At 28.3% G+C, this 14,091-nt stretch overlaps 1 protein-coding gene across 6 annotated transcripts in view; it reads left to right on the top strand.

The window, feature by feature from the left end:
* The window catches only part of LOC109596259 (uncharacterized), a 68,306-nt gene that overhangs the window by 21,271 nt on the left and 32,944 nt on the right, over nt 1–14,091 (top strand). The gene's annotated exons all lie outside the window — the stretch shown is intronic.

Genomic DNA, 14,091 nt, shown 5'->3' with positions numbered 1-14,091 from the left:
TGGAACCAAAATTTTGCAAACAAAAGACTCAACTGATATCAAAAGAATATTTACATCAAAAGTATTTATTTGTTTCATTGAATTGGAAAGATTTTAAAATTATTATCTGTAATATAAGTTGTTCATTGTAATCTTTTCTAGATTATTTTAGACTTGAAAAATAGGTTTTTAAATTATAATTTAATGTTAATCAATTTGAGAAGATTATCTTTCAAAAAATTGAAATACAAATGAAAGAAATATCTAAAATTTTACTGAAACTAGCATCGAAATTTAAATACAAGAAACAAGTTCATGTGTATTTTATGTAGCTAGTAATTACTAAAACATATGACGACCACTAGGTTTGTTAATTATTATAAAAACAATTAAATTACAATTATATATTTACATATGTAACTAGGAAACAATATTCGAATAGCAAAACAATTCATGGCAACTATCAGTCTAGTATTTAATTTGAAATTGATAAAAAACTGACATTTAGAATATTTCTAATGAATCATTTAATTCAATTCAAGTAAGCTTAATTGATTAACTCGAAATGTCTTTATTTAATCAAGTACTCATTACTAGAGTCCGTTACGTTAAAAAAATTAATTGCTTTTTTTGTTGTTTTAAGAATGATACATGAAAAACTTTTTATTTACTTATTTTTTATATTATTACAAAAATGTTTTATTTATATTATGTGTTATCAAATTTTAATTTTTACTTCAATAAATACTTATAATTCTGTAATATTTATTTATAGCCATAATTAATTTGTTTGTAGTTTTTCTTAAATATTTTTGATAACAGTCGCAATTAACTCCTTTATCGTTGGTCGGTTTTATCAAAATTAACAAAGTTTACTTAACGTAAACACACATTACTTAACCTTGCTGACTTAATAAAAAGGCAACAGTTTTGTTGTTGTTCAAATTTAGACGAAACATGAATTAATCAATCAATTTTTGCTTTGGTCATTTCTTAAAATGGAATTAATCGACGTTTGCAAATGTGATATCAATTACTCTGAAGGCTTTTTTATATAAATGTTGATCTTACAGAAAACTGAAGGTTTAGATAAACTTTATATATGTATATTCCTTTCTCTTGTTGTACAAAAGTCTCTTTTTTTCTTTGATATTTACTTTATTTTCTTAATGAGAAACATCAGGGTAAGTTCATGTAATTGATCCAACAGAAAACTGGAGACTTTAGAAGAACTTCTAAACCCTTCTATCTCTCTTGGTTTACCAAATTCTTACCTTTCCTACACCTTAAAACATAAAAGAACGTCTGTTTAAAATATTGTTTGTCATTTAGGACTATTGTTTATTATTTTTTGGAAGCAAGGTAATTGGAAATTTTGTAAAAACTATTAAGAATTGACTACTTATAAAATCCATTATGCTGTAAGTGTCGATATGTCCTTAATAATACATTTCCTGCCCTCATATCTCGTAATTTGGGGGCTGAAAATAACTAAAATAGTGAAATTTTTACCCAAAATTCAATTATCATGGAAATAAGGTTTCAGGATTATTGAAAAGAGGCCATATTGGATGATTATTGTTGGAGAATAATACGAGAGACTCAAATAAAAAAGCTATTGAGAGGCTTCCAAAGCTTTATAGTTAGAAAATATGATAAAAAAACAAAAAATAAATGAATTTTAACTTTTTAAATTCCATGTAAAATTAGTTGTGTTTGATCGGCTGTGTATGGGTGTGATAGTTTTAAAATAAAAAGTAAATAAGTTAGTTGTTTGGATACGTCGATTGTCCAAAATACCCGAACCGGATTCTTTTAGATCCACTCTATTTACGTAACAACAAAACAATTATTGCCAAGTATCTGAAACGCGAGTAATTTATCTTCGGTCGGAGCCAAAAACGTTTGCGTAAAAATTTTACCGCAGAGCCTCATCGTTTTTATCGGAGGACCGGATCCGCATGACGTGGCCTTGGGAACTGGGCGAGGACGATTTGACATCCGGAGGCTCCTGGAAGTCTGGTCTTTTCGGGGGGCCGTAAATTTGGGACTTGGGGACATGCGTTGTATGAAAAACTACTTTTATATCGATGGAATTCATGAAATATGGGTTTTGTCTTACGTAATTTAAATTTTATTTAGATTTGTCCATTTTATCTGTAAAATTATCATTTTATATCTTTCTTGTGAGAGATTAATTTACAAGAAATATGTTACTTAAAATTAATGCTGTGACCTTTTCAATTTTACGAATTTTTAATAGTTGTTAACAGAAAATAAACTTTTACATTATACAGTATTAATATTCCTTTCAGGTTCGTCGAAGAAATAAATGTACTTTGTTTTAAATTACAATTACACAAATTCAATATAATTCAACATCTGTTATTTGACCTATTTATATATTTATATAATTATATGAAATTAATTAAGTTTGTAATCATTAACCATTATAAAATATTAACAAAGATCATAAAGACAAAGAAGAATATTGTACATATTTGGGTCATCATACTTGTCACAATATATTTTTACAATTAAATTTATCTATTGTTTTGATAAATAATAATTAATTTAACTGTGATGTGAGAAATGTATGTCACTTTATTATAGTATAATTAATTTAATTAACAAACTTTGTTCATAATTAATGAAATACAAGTTTTTTCTTATTATACTTTTAATTGACTGATTTTTGATAATTTTTTTTAATGAATTCTTTAAAATTAAACATGCTGATTAAATTTTCACCATTGCTTAAAAATAAACATGACTTCTTTTGAGAAATGGGTAACTTAATTTAGAGAATATTCCAATTGACTTAAAAAATAATAAAAATTCTTCAGATTTTTTAAAATTACTTCAAATTGTTTTGTGGACCATTTTTATAAAATTTCTTCGAAAATATATTTGAATTTTTCAAATAATTTGTTGTCATAGCAACATGAATAATTGGTTAGTTTTTAGAACTATTTGTTGATTATATTAGTTAGAATTAATTGTTAATTAAATAATATTTCATATGCTGTATGAAATTATAATGTAATTAACATAATAAATTAATTTTAGTACATAATTAAAAAATTCTTTTTAATAATTCAAATATACAAAGTGTTTCTAAAACGGGATGAGAGCAGTTACGATACGTCCAATAATTAAGAAACTTTAAATAATTTTTTGTACTAAAGATTTTCCTGAAAAAAAAATACAGTCCCTCAAATTTAAATTTCAAAAATTATTTCTTTCTCATATTTCTGCAATTTTTGGTTCAATTCTGTTTAAATTTGGTACATATTATCCAAAAATACGTTCGATAATACAGTGTAATAAACTTTTTCCATATTACTGCAGTGGCGTAGATTCTGTGGACTTCTCCCCTTTTTATCGCCCTATTTTCTACGCCACTGAATAATTTTTAAAACTATTAAACTTTTCATACTCTTTGAATACTTTGGAAGAAAAAAGTACTCTTGATTAATTTTGATTAACATTCCAGTTTTTGAGATATTTCATTTTTAATGTAGACTTTCACTTTTTAATATTTTTTCTCCCCCTCTTTTCTATGCCGCTGAATATTATTTATTAAAACTATTAAGCTCTTTATTTATTTTGCTCAAATTGGAAGAAAAAAGTACTCTTGATTAATTTTGATTAACATACCAGTTTTTGAGATATTTTATATTTATGGTAGACTTTAACCTTCTTCAAACATTAAAACTAAACTATCATAAAAACGGTTGTCATAATCGATATTAATCAAGAGTACTTTGTTTTTATAAATTGTACAAAGAATATGAGACATACTTTACATAATACATACCAACATTACATACTTTAGGATAATACATACCAAATTTAAACAATATTAGACCAAAGGTTACAGAAATATGAGTAAAAAACGATTTTTGAAATTTAAATTTGAGAGGCTGTATTTTTTTCAGGACAAACTTTATAACAAAAAATATTTAGATTTTATTCATTATTGATCCCAAATTTTTACCAACTTTGGTACGTGTTATCGTAAACTACATATAAATTTTTTCTATATTGTTACAGTAATGTTGATTCTGGAGGGTTCCCCTTGTCTCTCTCCCTGTTTTCTACGCCACTGAATATTATTTATTAAAACTATTAAGCTATTTATTTGCTTTGCCCAAATCGGAAGAAAAAAGTATTCTTGATTAATTTTCATTAACATACCAGTTTTTGAGATATTTCATATTTAATGTTATCTTTAACCTTCTTCAAACATTGAAACTAAAATATCATAAAAACGGCTGTGATAATCAATATTAATCAAGAGTACTTTTTTTTCTAAATTTTACGAAGAATATGAAAAGTTTAATAGTTTTTAAAAAAATTCAGTGGCGTAGAAAATAGGACGAGAAAAAGGGGTGCATCCCCCAGAATCTACGCCACTGTAACAATATGAAAAAAGTTTATTACATTAAATTGTAGCTATATATTTTAGGATAATACATGCGAAATTTAAACAAAATTATATACATTTTTTCTATATTGTTAGAGTAGTGTAGATTCTGGGGGGTTCCCCCTTTTTCCCACCCTGTTTTCTATGGTCACTGAATATTATTTATTAAAACTATTAAACTTTTTATTTGCTTTGCTCAATTTGGAAGAAAAAAGCACTCTTGATTAATTTTGATTGTCACAGCATTTTTTGAGATATTTCAGATTTAATGTTCACTATAATTTTCTTCAAACATTAAAACTGTAATATCTTGAAAACGGCTGTGATAATCAATATTAATCAAGAGTACTTTTTTTGTCTAAATTATATAAAGAATATGAAAAGTTTGATAGTTTTAAAAAATATTCAGTGGCGTAGAAAATAGGACGAGAAAAAGGGGTGCACCCCCCAGAATCTACGCCACTGTAACAATATGAAAAAAGTTTATTAAACTGAATTTTAGCTACATATTTTATGATAATATATACCAAATTTAAACAAGATTGGACCAAAGGTTACGGAAATATGAGTAAAAAACAATTTTTATTTTAGTTTTCTTTGAACATTTTATTATGTTAATCAACTTAATTAAAAGATTTTAGTATAAATTAATGAATTATAATGGTTTCCTGTTAAAAACTGTTTTTATTTTAATAATTTAAATGTTTTAATATTTTTATAAACGACTAATTTGTTGAATTTTTTATATTTTTGTAGTTTTTACACAGTTATATAATTTTTTGTTAGGTATAATTTTTAGCTATTTTGAACTCTAGACAAGTATTTTTGTAAAATACAAAGATGTTCTCCAAATAAGTGCACGATACAATATTTTTTATGTAAATTATGATAATTCATTTAGAAGTTCTCGACTAATTTCAACTTCATCGTGCCCAACAACAACGTGGACCCATTTCCAGGTCGATTTCGCTTCCGAAAGCCAATTTCGTAAATTTCCTCAGCAATTTACGTTCCTTCATTTTCAATTCCCAACGCGAGATCACCACGGACGGACGGAATGGAAACGGCAGGTGAACACGCATCTCCGCAATTTTACGTAACGGGTATATTTAGCGTGGACCGTTCGGTCGGGCTGGTGGAAGATCGCGGCGGCACCGTCCCGCCACGGCCTGGGTGACGTCAACGGTGATGCAATCCGGACCGAGCGGCCGGCGCTCGCCGCTTTGTTTATCGCCGACCTGGTGCGGCGGAGAAGGTGAGCCCCACAGGTGGGCGAGCCACGCTGTTGCCGTGCGACCGGCCAAAATCACGCACCGGCTTCGTTGTTTGGTGGTCAATGCCGAAAACAAACTGTCTGGTCTTTAGTTACTGTTAAAATACCATTTTAAATACAAAATTCCTACAGTTAAACATGGTGGCCAAAGCTTTATGGTTTGGGGATGCTTTTCTCTACCCAAAGTTGGACCCTTGATTCAAGTGGAGGATAAAATGGATAGTTTTCAATACATGTTTCCATTTGCCGAGGAAGAGATGCCACTTCGTTGGATATTTTAACAAGACAACGACCCCAAACACACGTCTAAAGTTATAAAAGAGTGTTTTCTAATGAAAAACTTAACTGTGCTTGAATGGCCGTCTCAGTCCCCCGATCTAAATCCTATTGAGCACCTTTGGGAAGTATTAGACCGTCGCATCCGAACAAAAAACATCAAAAACAAACAAGAACTTCCTCCAACCATACAGGAGCAGTGGCAACAAATTCCTGTTGACCCATTGCAGAGACTGGTAGATTCTGGGTCTAAAAGATGCAAAGCAGTGATAGAAGCCAAAGGTTACACCACGAAATTTTGAAATATTTGAGTTATTGCTAATTTTTTACGTATATTAACAAAATATTCCATACTTTTTTCCAGACCAAATTGATTTTTTATTAAAAAAAGTAAAAATCTATGAATATAATGATTATTGTGATTAATAGACCCATCTTGTAGTAAATTAAGTAACATTTGTAACAAGTAAATAAATATTCCATACTTTTTTCTACCACTGTAAATCATTAAATAAGATGTTTGAAAGAGCTGATTGGTTCTGATGAAAGTGAAATAAATTGATTCTTTAGTTTATATATCAACAGTGTTCACAGAGAATTTATATTAATACCACTAATCATCACAAACGTCAATGGAACATCAAAAATGTTTAAAATTTTTAAGATATTTGAACTAAAACATTTAATTTTATACCAAAACAAGACTTTGATTTAATGTGAATCTACATTGTTGATTGATTTCACAGTTTTTAATAGAAAAGAATAATTTCTTCGAAGAATATATCTGTAACATTCCAATTTGATGATTTAATTTTTTATTATAACTCATAATAGAGTACTTACTAGAAGTAAGTTGATGTGTGTTTTTGTAGCATGAATGAATTTCAATGCTGATACGGTGTTGGTTTAACAACAATTTTAATGATGATACATATAAATTAGAAATAGGAACAGTAAAAGTATATTCATCAAGATTTAAGAGGAGGTATTCATCATTTAAAATTACAAACTACGAAGGAAGATGAATTTTAGCAAGGCAATTCAATATGAAAAAATGTTGAGATGTGTGTTGATGGTAAATGAAATCATTAGGAAAAGCTGTTTAAAAATGATGAAACGTCTTGATTAAGTACTTGAAGTAGGAAGAAGTGAAATAAACTAATTCTGAACCAGGATATTGATGACAGCTATCAACAATGTTCATTGAGAATCTATATTAATACTATTAACCATCATAAACACCAGAGTGGAAGATCAAAAAGACATCTAATCTGTTAAGGCTTTCAGATGTCTTTAAACTACAAAGATTTAATTTTCTACCAAAGCAAATCCAATTTTTTGTCATTTACTGTTACAAATCTTTGATCTCTTCCATTTTGATGATTTAATTTTTTACTATAACTGATAATTGAATTACTAGAAGTAAGGTTATGTGTGCCTTTGCAGCTTGAATGTAGAAAAGGCAGTTTCAATGTTGATACACTGCTGGTATAACAGCAATTTTAATAATGATACGTATAAATTAGAAACAGAAACTGTAAACGTATATTCATCAAGATTTGAGAGGAGGTATTCATTATTTAAAATTACAAACTACGAAGGAAGATGAATTTTAGCAAGGCAATCCAATATGAAAAAATGTTGAGATGTCTGTTGATGGTAAATGAAATCATTAGGAAAAGCTGTTTGAAAATGGTGAAACGTCTTGATTGAGTACTTGAAGTAGAAAGAAGTGAAATAAACTAATTCTGAACCAGGATATTGATGACAGCTATCAACAATGTTCATAGATAATCTATATTAATACTACTAACCATCACAAACACCAGAGTGGAAGATCAAAAAGACATCTAATCTGTTAAGGCTTTCAGATGTCTTTAAACTACAAAGATTTAATTTTCTGCCAAAGCAAATCCAATTTTTTGTCATTTACTGTTACAAATCTTTGATCTCTTCCATTTTGATGATTTAATTTTTTACTATAACTGATAATTGAATTACCAGAAGTAAGTTTATGTGTGCCTTTGTAGCTTGAATATAGAAAAGACAGTTTCAATGTTGATACACTGTTGGTATAACAGCAATTTTAATGATGATACGTGTAAATTAGGAGTAGAAACAGTAAAAGTATATTCATCAAGATTTGAGAGGAGGTATTCATCATTTAAAATTACAAACTACGAAGGAAGATGAATTTTAGCAAGACAATCCAATATGAAAAAATGTTGAGATGTCTGTTGATGGTAAATGAAATCATTAGGAAAAGCTGTTTGAAAATGGTGAAACGTCTTGATTGAGTACTTGAAGTAGAAAGAAGTGAAATAAAATAATTCTGAACCAGGATATTGATGACAGCTATCAACAATGTTCATAGAGAATTTATATTAGCACTACTAACCATCATCAACACCAAAGTGGAAGATCAAAAAGGCTTTCAGAGGTCTTTAAACTACAAATTTCCTACCAAAGCAAATTCAATTTTTTCAATCATCTACTGTTACAAATCTTTGTAGCTTGAATATAGAAAAGGCTGTTGATATGTTGTATGATGCATCGGCAATGAAACTATATATATCCAAACCAAATTAATCCTTTATTAAAAATCTTATTCCATTAATACATTTTACACATATTTTTCTAATAATAATTCAACTAAATACATTAATTTATAAATAATTAATTGTGCGATGATTAAGTGCAAAATGACAATAGAAACCTATTCCATTTACACAATCGTTACCACACTCATTACACACAAAAGGATCATCCTGCTTATGATAAGACATATGTCTGTCGTGATCAGTATTATACTGCACTGAACAAATATCGCATTTAATATTGTTGGAGGCTTCAGTATCGTTAAATACCACTTGATTGTCTTCATCTACAGTAAGGGTGATGACTGGTATTAAATACTTCATCAGTACCTCATCATCGTCAGTCCGCTGGGGACTGTCAATTTTCGTCTTGTGAATGACAGCTTCCTTTTTGTTCACAGTTCCATCGGGTTTCAAAATGTCGTTAAAGCTATGGCCAGTTTTGCGTGAATGAGCCTGCAAATGCCTTAAATACTTCGCACTAAACCTGCAATCCTCACAACGAAACTGACGAACGGTCGAATGCGACTTCATGTGATCAGCCATCCTGTATTTAGTGGCACATTGATAGGAGCACAGGTCACATTTGAACAGCTCCCCCGTGTGGGTCTTCATGTGGTTGGTGTAGTGGCGCCTATACCCAGTGACAAAGGGACACTCGGGACATGCCATTATTTTGTCTTGACTTATGTGACATCTGACGTGTTGCCAATAGTCATCCATATTGGAAAACGTTTCCAGGCAATGAACGCACCTTTTGTTTTTCGGTCCTTTGTTTGTATGCGACTTAACGTGTTCAGCCATCCTGTATTTAGTGGGACATTGATAGGGACACAGGTCGCATTTACACAACCCTCCCGTGTGGATCTTCATGTGGTTGGTGTAATGACGCCTGTACTCAGTGACGAAGGGACATTCAGGGCATGCTATTATATCTTCTAAGTTCATGTGAGTTCTGATGTGTATCCAATAGTCATCCAAGTTGGAAAACATTTCGTAACAATGAACGCACTTTTTGGTTTTTGCTGTATTATACGAAGTGTGAGATTTGGTTTCTTTTGGGATAAGACTGACATTTCTTTCTACATCCATGATCAAATCTAAGTTACTTTCTTGACTTGGCAAGTTTATAGATTCCATAATGTTTAAACGGTTCAAAATGTTGAGTTGTGAAATTTAGTATCAAATCCTAAATATTTATACATGATTTAGGTACAATATATGGTACCTGGGAGTATAAATTAATGGTTTATGATTAAAATAAATTAATTTAATAACACCTAACTTTTTATGATTAAATTGGATTATCTACCTATTACTTCCTTTCCATGTTTGTTTGTTTATTCTTCTATTTATTGTTTATTATTAACTCTGTTAATATGTTCTAATGTATAATATATAAACTTTTGTAAACAAAAATTAATAAACCATTTTTAATATAATAAATTTCTTATGTTAATTGTTCATTATTTTTTTTTTTAATATTTCAAATATCTTAATTTATTCAACAATTTAACATATTTCATTTTTATTTCTTATTATAATGATCACTTTAATAAATAGACCGATCTTGGTTTTGTTGACTTGCTTCAGATAAGAAGAAAACATTAGTAACAAGCAAATAAATATTTCATATTCATTGCACATATTTTTATATTTAAGTATTTCATAAATAATATTATATATATATATATATATATATATATATATATATATATATATATATATATGTCCTTTTCATGTTATATATAGCTATTTCAAGATACATAGTACAATTAAATTCAATTCTTGAAAATAAAAAATAATTTTATTATTGTAATTTTTATTTGTTGCTATATCTAGTACTGTATTTTCATCTTAATTTACTTTTATTATTTTTCATTTTTATCTATTTCAGAAATTTACTATTTATGTCGTTTAATCATTACTACTTTTTAATATTCATATGCCATATTTTGTCAATTATGAAGAAAATTAAATTGGCCAGTTATATAGTAGACACAAATGTAACTAAAAAAGAATGAAAATTTCAAATAATTTGCTGTATTGTTATCTTAATTTACTTTTATTATTTTTGTATCTATTTATTTCAGGAATTTACTATTTATTGTGTATATGATATTAATCTATATTTTAAAATTTACTGCTTTTTAATATAAGAAATTTCTTATATATTAATTAATATAGTATATTATATTCTAATTTATATATTTTTTAATATGAATACTTATTTGTATTAATCTTACACATTTAATATAAATGCCAGAGTAACATATTTTATCTGAAATACGTTTTCTTAAATTAAACACGTACGTCTCATCAAAAATTTACATAATTACAATTTATTATAATAATTACAAATAAATATACATTATATACACATTTTTTCATAGTCATAGCTATACATTCATTACCTCCAAGGTTCGTCTTTTGATAATACATGAAAATATCAATTAGGTGTTCTTGTTCTGAACGCCATGGTACAGAATCATGTGATCATAAAAAGCTTCCCTGTTAAAACAACCATAACTACATTGATTACACACAAAAGGTTGGTCTTTTCTGTGATAAGACCAATGCATATCAGCCTGAACTTGACCACGAGAACCACTGGGCACATCTTTAATCTCTTCACCTGATTTAAAACTAGCTTCAGTCACATATCTTGGAGGATCATTTTTGAGTTTAACATATAATTTGTCCTTGTTGTTTTCCCGACAAATTTCAAGCATCTTTCGATCGTCTGGAGTTCCATCTGGCTTCAAAAACTGACCAGGCTTATGGCCAGTTTTCTTTAAATGGCTTAAGAGTTGACGTATATACTTCCCACCGAAACTACAATCATTACAACGATACTGATGAACCACTGAGTGAGATCTCATGTGAGACACCAGCATGGATTTGGAGATTCCTTCGTATGAACAAAGGTTGCATTTAAACGGTTTAATACCGGCGTGTTGTTGTATGTGATATCTAAAGTGATGTTTGTGTTCTGTAATAAACGCACAATGGGCACATGCCAATATTTTATCTTCACTTAAGTGCGTCCTATAATGTGCCCAATAGGAGTCACTGTCAGTAAATGTGACCAAGCAATAACTGCATTTTTTCACCTTGGCCTTCGGCTTCCTCTTTGGTGTCTTTGGATGATTTGACGAAGAGTTGGCAACACTCGCCGTCTCCTTTAAGCCAATACCAAATAACGAAGGATTATTACACATTGTAATTAGTGTGGCGATATCTGCCTCGGTTAAATGATTAATATTGTCTCCTTCATTGGTCTGATTGGTGGGGTGCAAATAGCTTGTTTGGTTCACCACTGGCATGTAGTTTGCATATGCTGAACTTATCGGGGCTTGTAAAGAATTTCCATATATTCTATCAGAAGTTGGGAAGATGGTAGGGTCCATGTTGCTCGTAGGAAAGACACAGTGTAATGTTAAAATTCCCATAAACGCCAAATATTTAAATAATTATCCAATAGGTACGGTTTGACATAATATTTTACCTGGACCTCATATACATTTCTTTAGATTATTTAATTCAGAAGTACCTATGTTTTACTCCAATTAGTTATAATCATTTTGATATTATATTATTGGATTTTTTAAATAAGAAATCATTTTTAATTTAATAAATTTCTTATGTTAATTGTTGATTAATTTTTTAATATTTAAAATATTACCTTAATTTATTTTAAAATCTAACATATTTCATTTTTGTTTCTTATATTAAAAGTTAATGTGGCAATAATTCATCAAATTTTTAATTTACTTTTATTATTTTTGTATAAAATAACTAAAAATGATAAGAAATATTGTAGATACTGGTATCCAATTCAAATTGCTATATTACTACAGTGTATATAAACAATATGCAATATTCTTTATTGCCATGTTTGACATAATATTTTACCTGGGCCACAAATATATTTCTTTATATTATTTAATTCATAACTACCTATATTTTATTCCAATTAGTTATAATCTTTTTGATATTATATTATTGGATTTTTAAAATAAGAAATTATTTTAAAAATTCAATAATATATATAACTACCTATATTTTATTCCAATTAGTTATAATCATTTTGATATTATATTATTGGATTTTTAAAATAAGAAATTATTTTTAGTTTAATAAAATTCTTATGTTAATTGTTGATTAATTTTCTAATATTTGAAATATTATCTTTATTTATTTTAAAATCTAACATATTTCATTTTTGTTTCTTGTTTTAAAAATCAATGTGGCTATAATTTATCAATTTTTTTAAAACATAAGATAAGAACTAATATTTTTAATAAATTCCTAAATATACTATTTTGATTCTTCTTACAAAATATAAAACAATAAAAAACTGTATTTTTATTAATACTCTGAGTGGTTTCTTTAAAAGAACTCCACGAACTTCTGAAACAGCAAAACATGTGTTTGAAATTAAAATTAGACACTTCTTTATTTTAAATATTTTTATCCATAATTTTTATTTGTTGCTACATGCAGTACTGTGTTATCTTAATTTACTTTTATTATTTTTGTATCTATTTATTTTAGGAATTTACTATTTACATATATATATGATGATAATATATAAATAGTAAATATGATATTAATCTATATTTTGAAATTTACTGCTTTTTAATATAAGAAATTTCTTATATATTAATTAATATAGTATATTATATTCTAATTTATATATATATATTTTTAATATGAATTCATATAACAGTTTCCATAATATTGTCAATAAGGAATATTTATAAATTTAAAATACATATTTGTATTAATCTTACACATTTAATATAAATGCCAGAAGAGTAACATATTTTATCTGAAATACGTTTTCTTAAACTAAACACGTACGTCTCATCAAAAATGTTCATAATTACAATTTATTATAATAATTACAATTAAATATACATTATATACACATTTTTTCATAGTCATACCTATACATTCATTACCTCCAAGGTTCGTCTTTTGAAAATATCAATTAGGTGTTCTTGTTCTGAACGCCATGGTACAGAACCATGTGATCATAAAAAGCTTCCCTGTCAAAACAGCCATAACTACATTGATTACACATAAAAGGTTGGTCTTTTCTGTGATAAGACAAATGCATATCAGCTTGAACTTGACCACGAGAACCACTGGGCACATCTCTAATCTCTTCACCTGATTTAAAACTAGCTTCAGTCACATATCTTGGAGGATCATTTTTGAGTTTAACATATAATTTGTCCTTGTTGTTTTCCCGACAAATTTCAAGCATCTTTCGATCATCTGGTGTTCCATCCGGTTTCAAAAACTGACCAGGCTTATGGCCAGTTTTCTTTAAATGGCTTAAGAGTTGACGTATGTACTTTCCACCGAAACTACAATCATTACAACGATACTGATGAACGACTGAGTGAGATCTCATGTGAGATACCAGCATGGATTTGGAGATTCCTTCGTATGAACATAGGTTGCATTTAAACGGTTTAATACCGGCGTGGTGCTGAATGTGATACTTAAAGTGGTGTTTGTGTTCT

This window comes from Aethina tumida, chromosome 2 (genome assembly GCF_024364675.1).
Source record: "Aethina tumida isolate Nest 87 chromosome 2, icAetTumi1.1, whole genome shotgun sequence".
NCBI lineage: Eukaryota > Metazoa > Arthropoda > Insecta > Coleoptera > Nitidulidae > Aethina > Aethina tumida.
The sequence above is the reverse complement of the archived record's forward strand: the minus strand, read 5'-3'. Positions and strand labels throughout refer to the sequence as shown.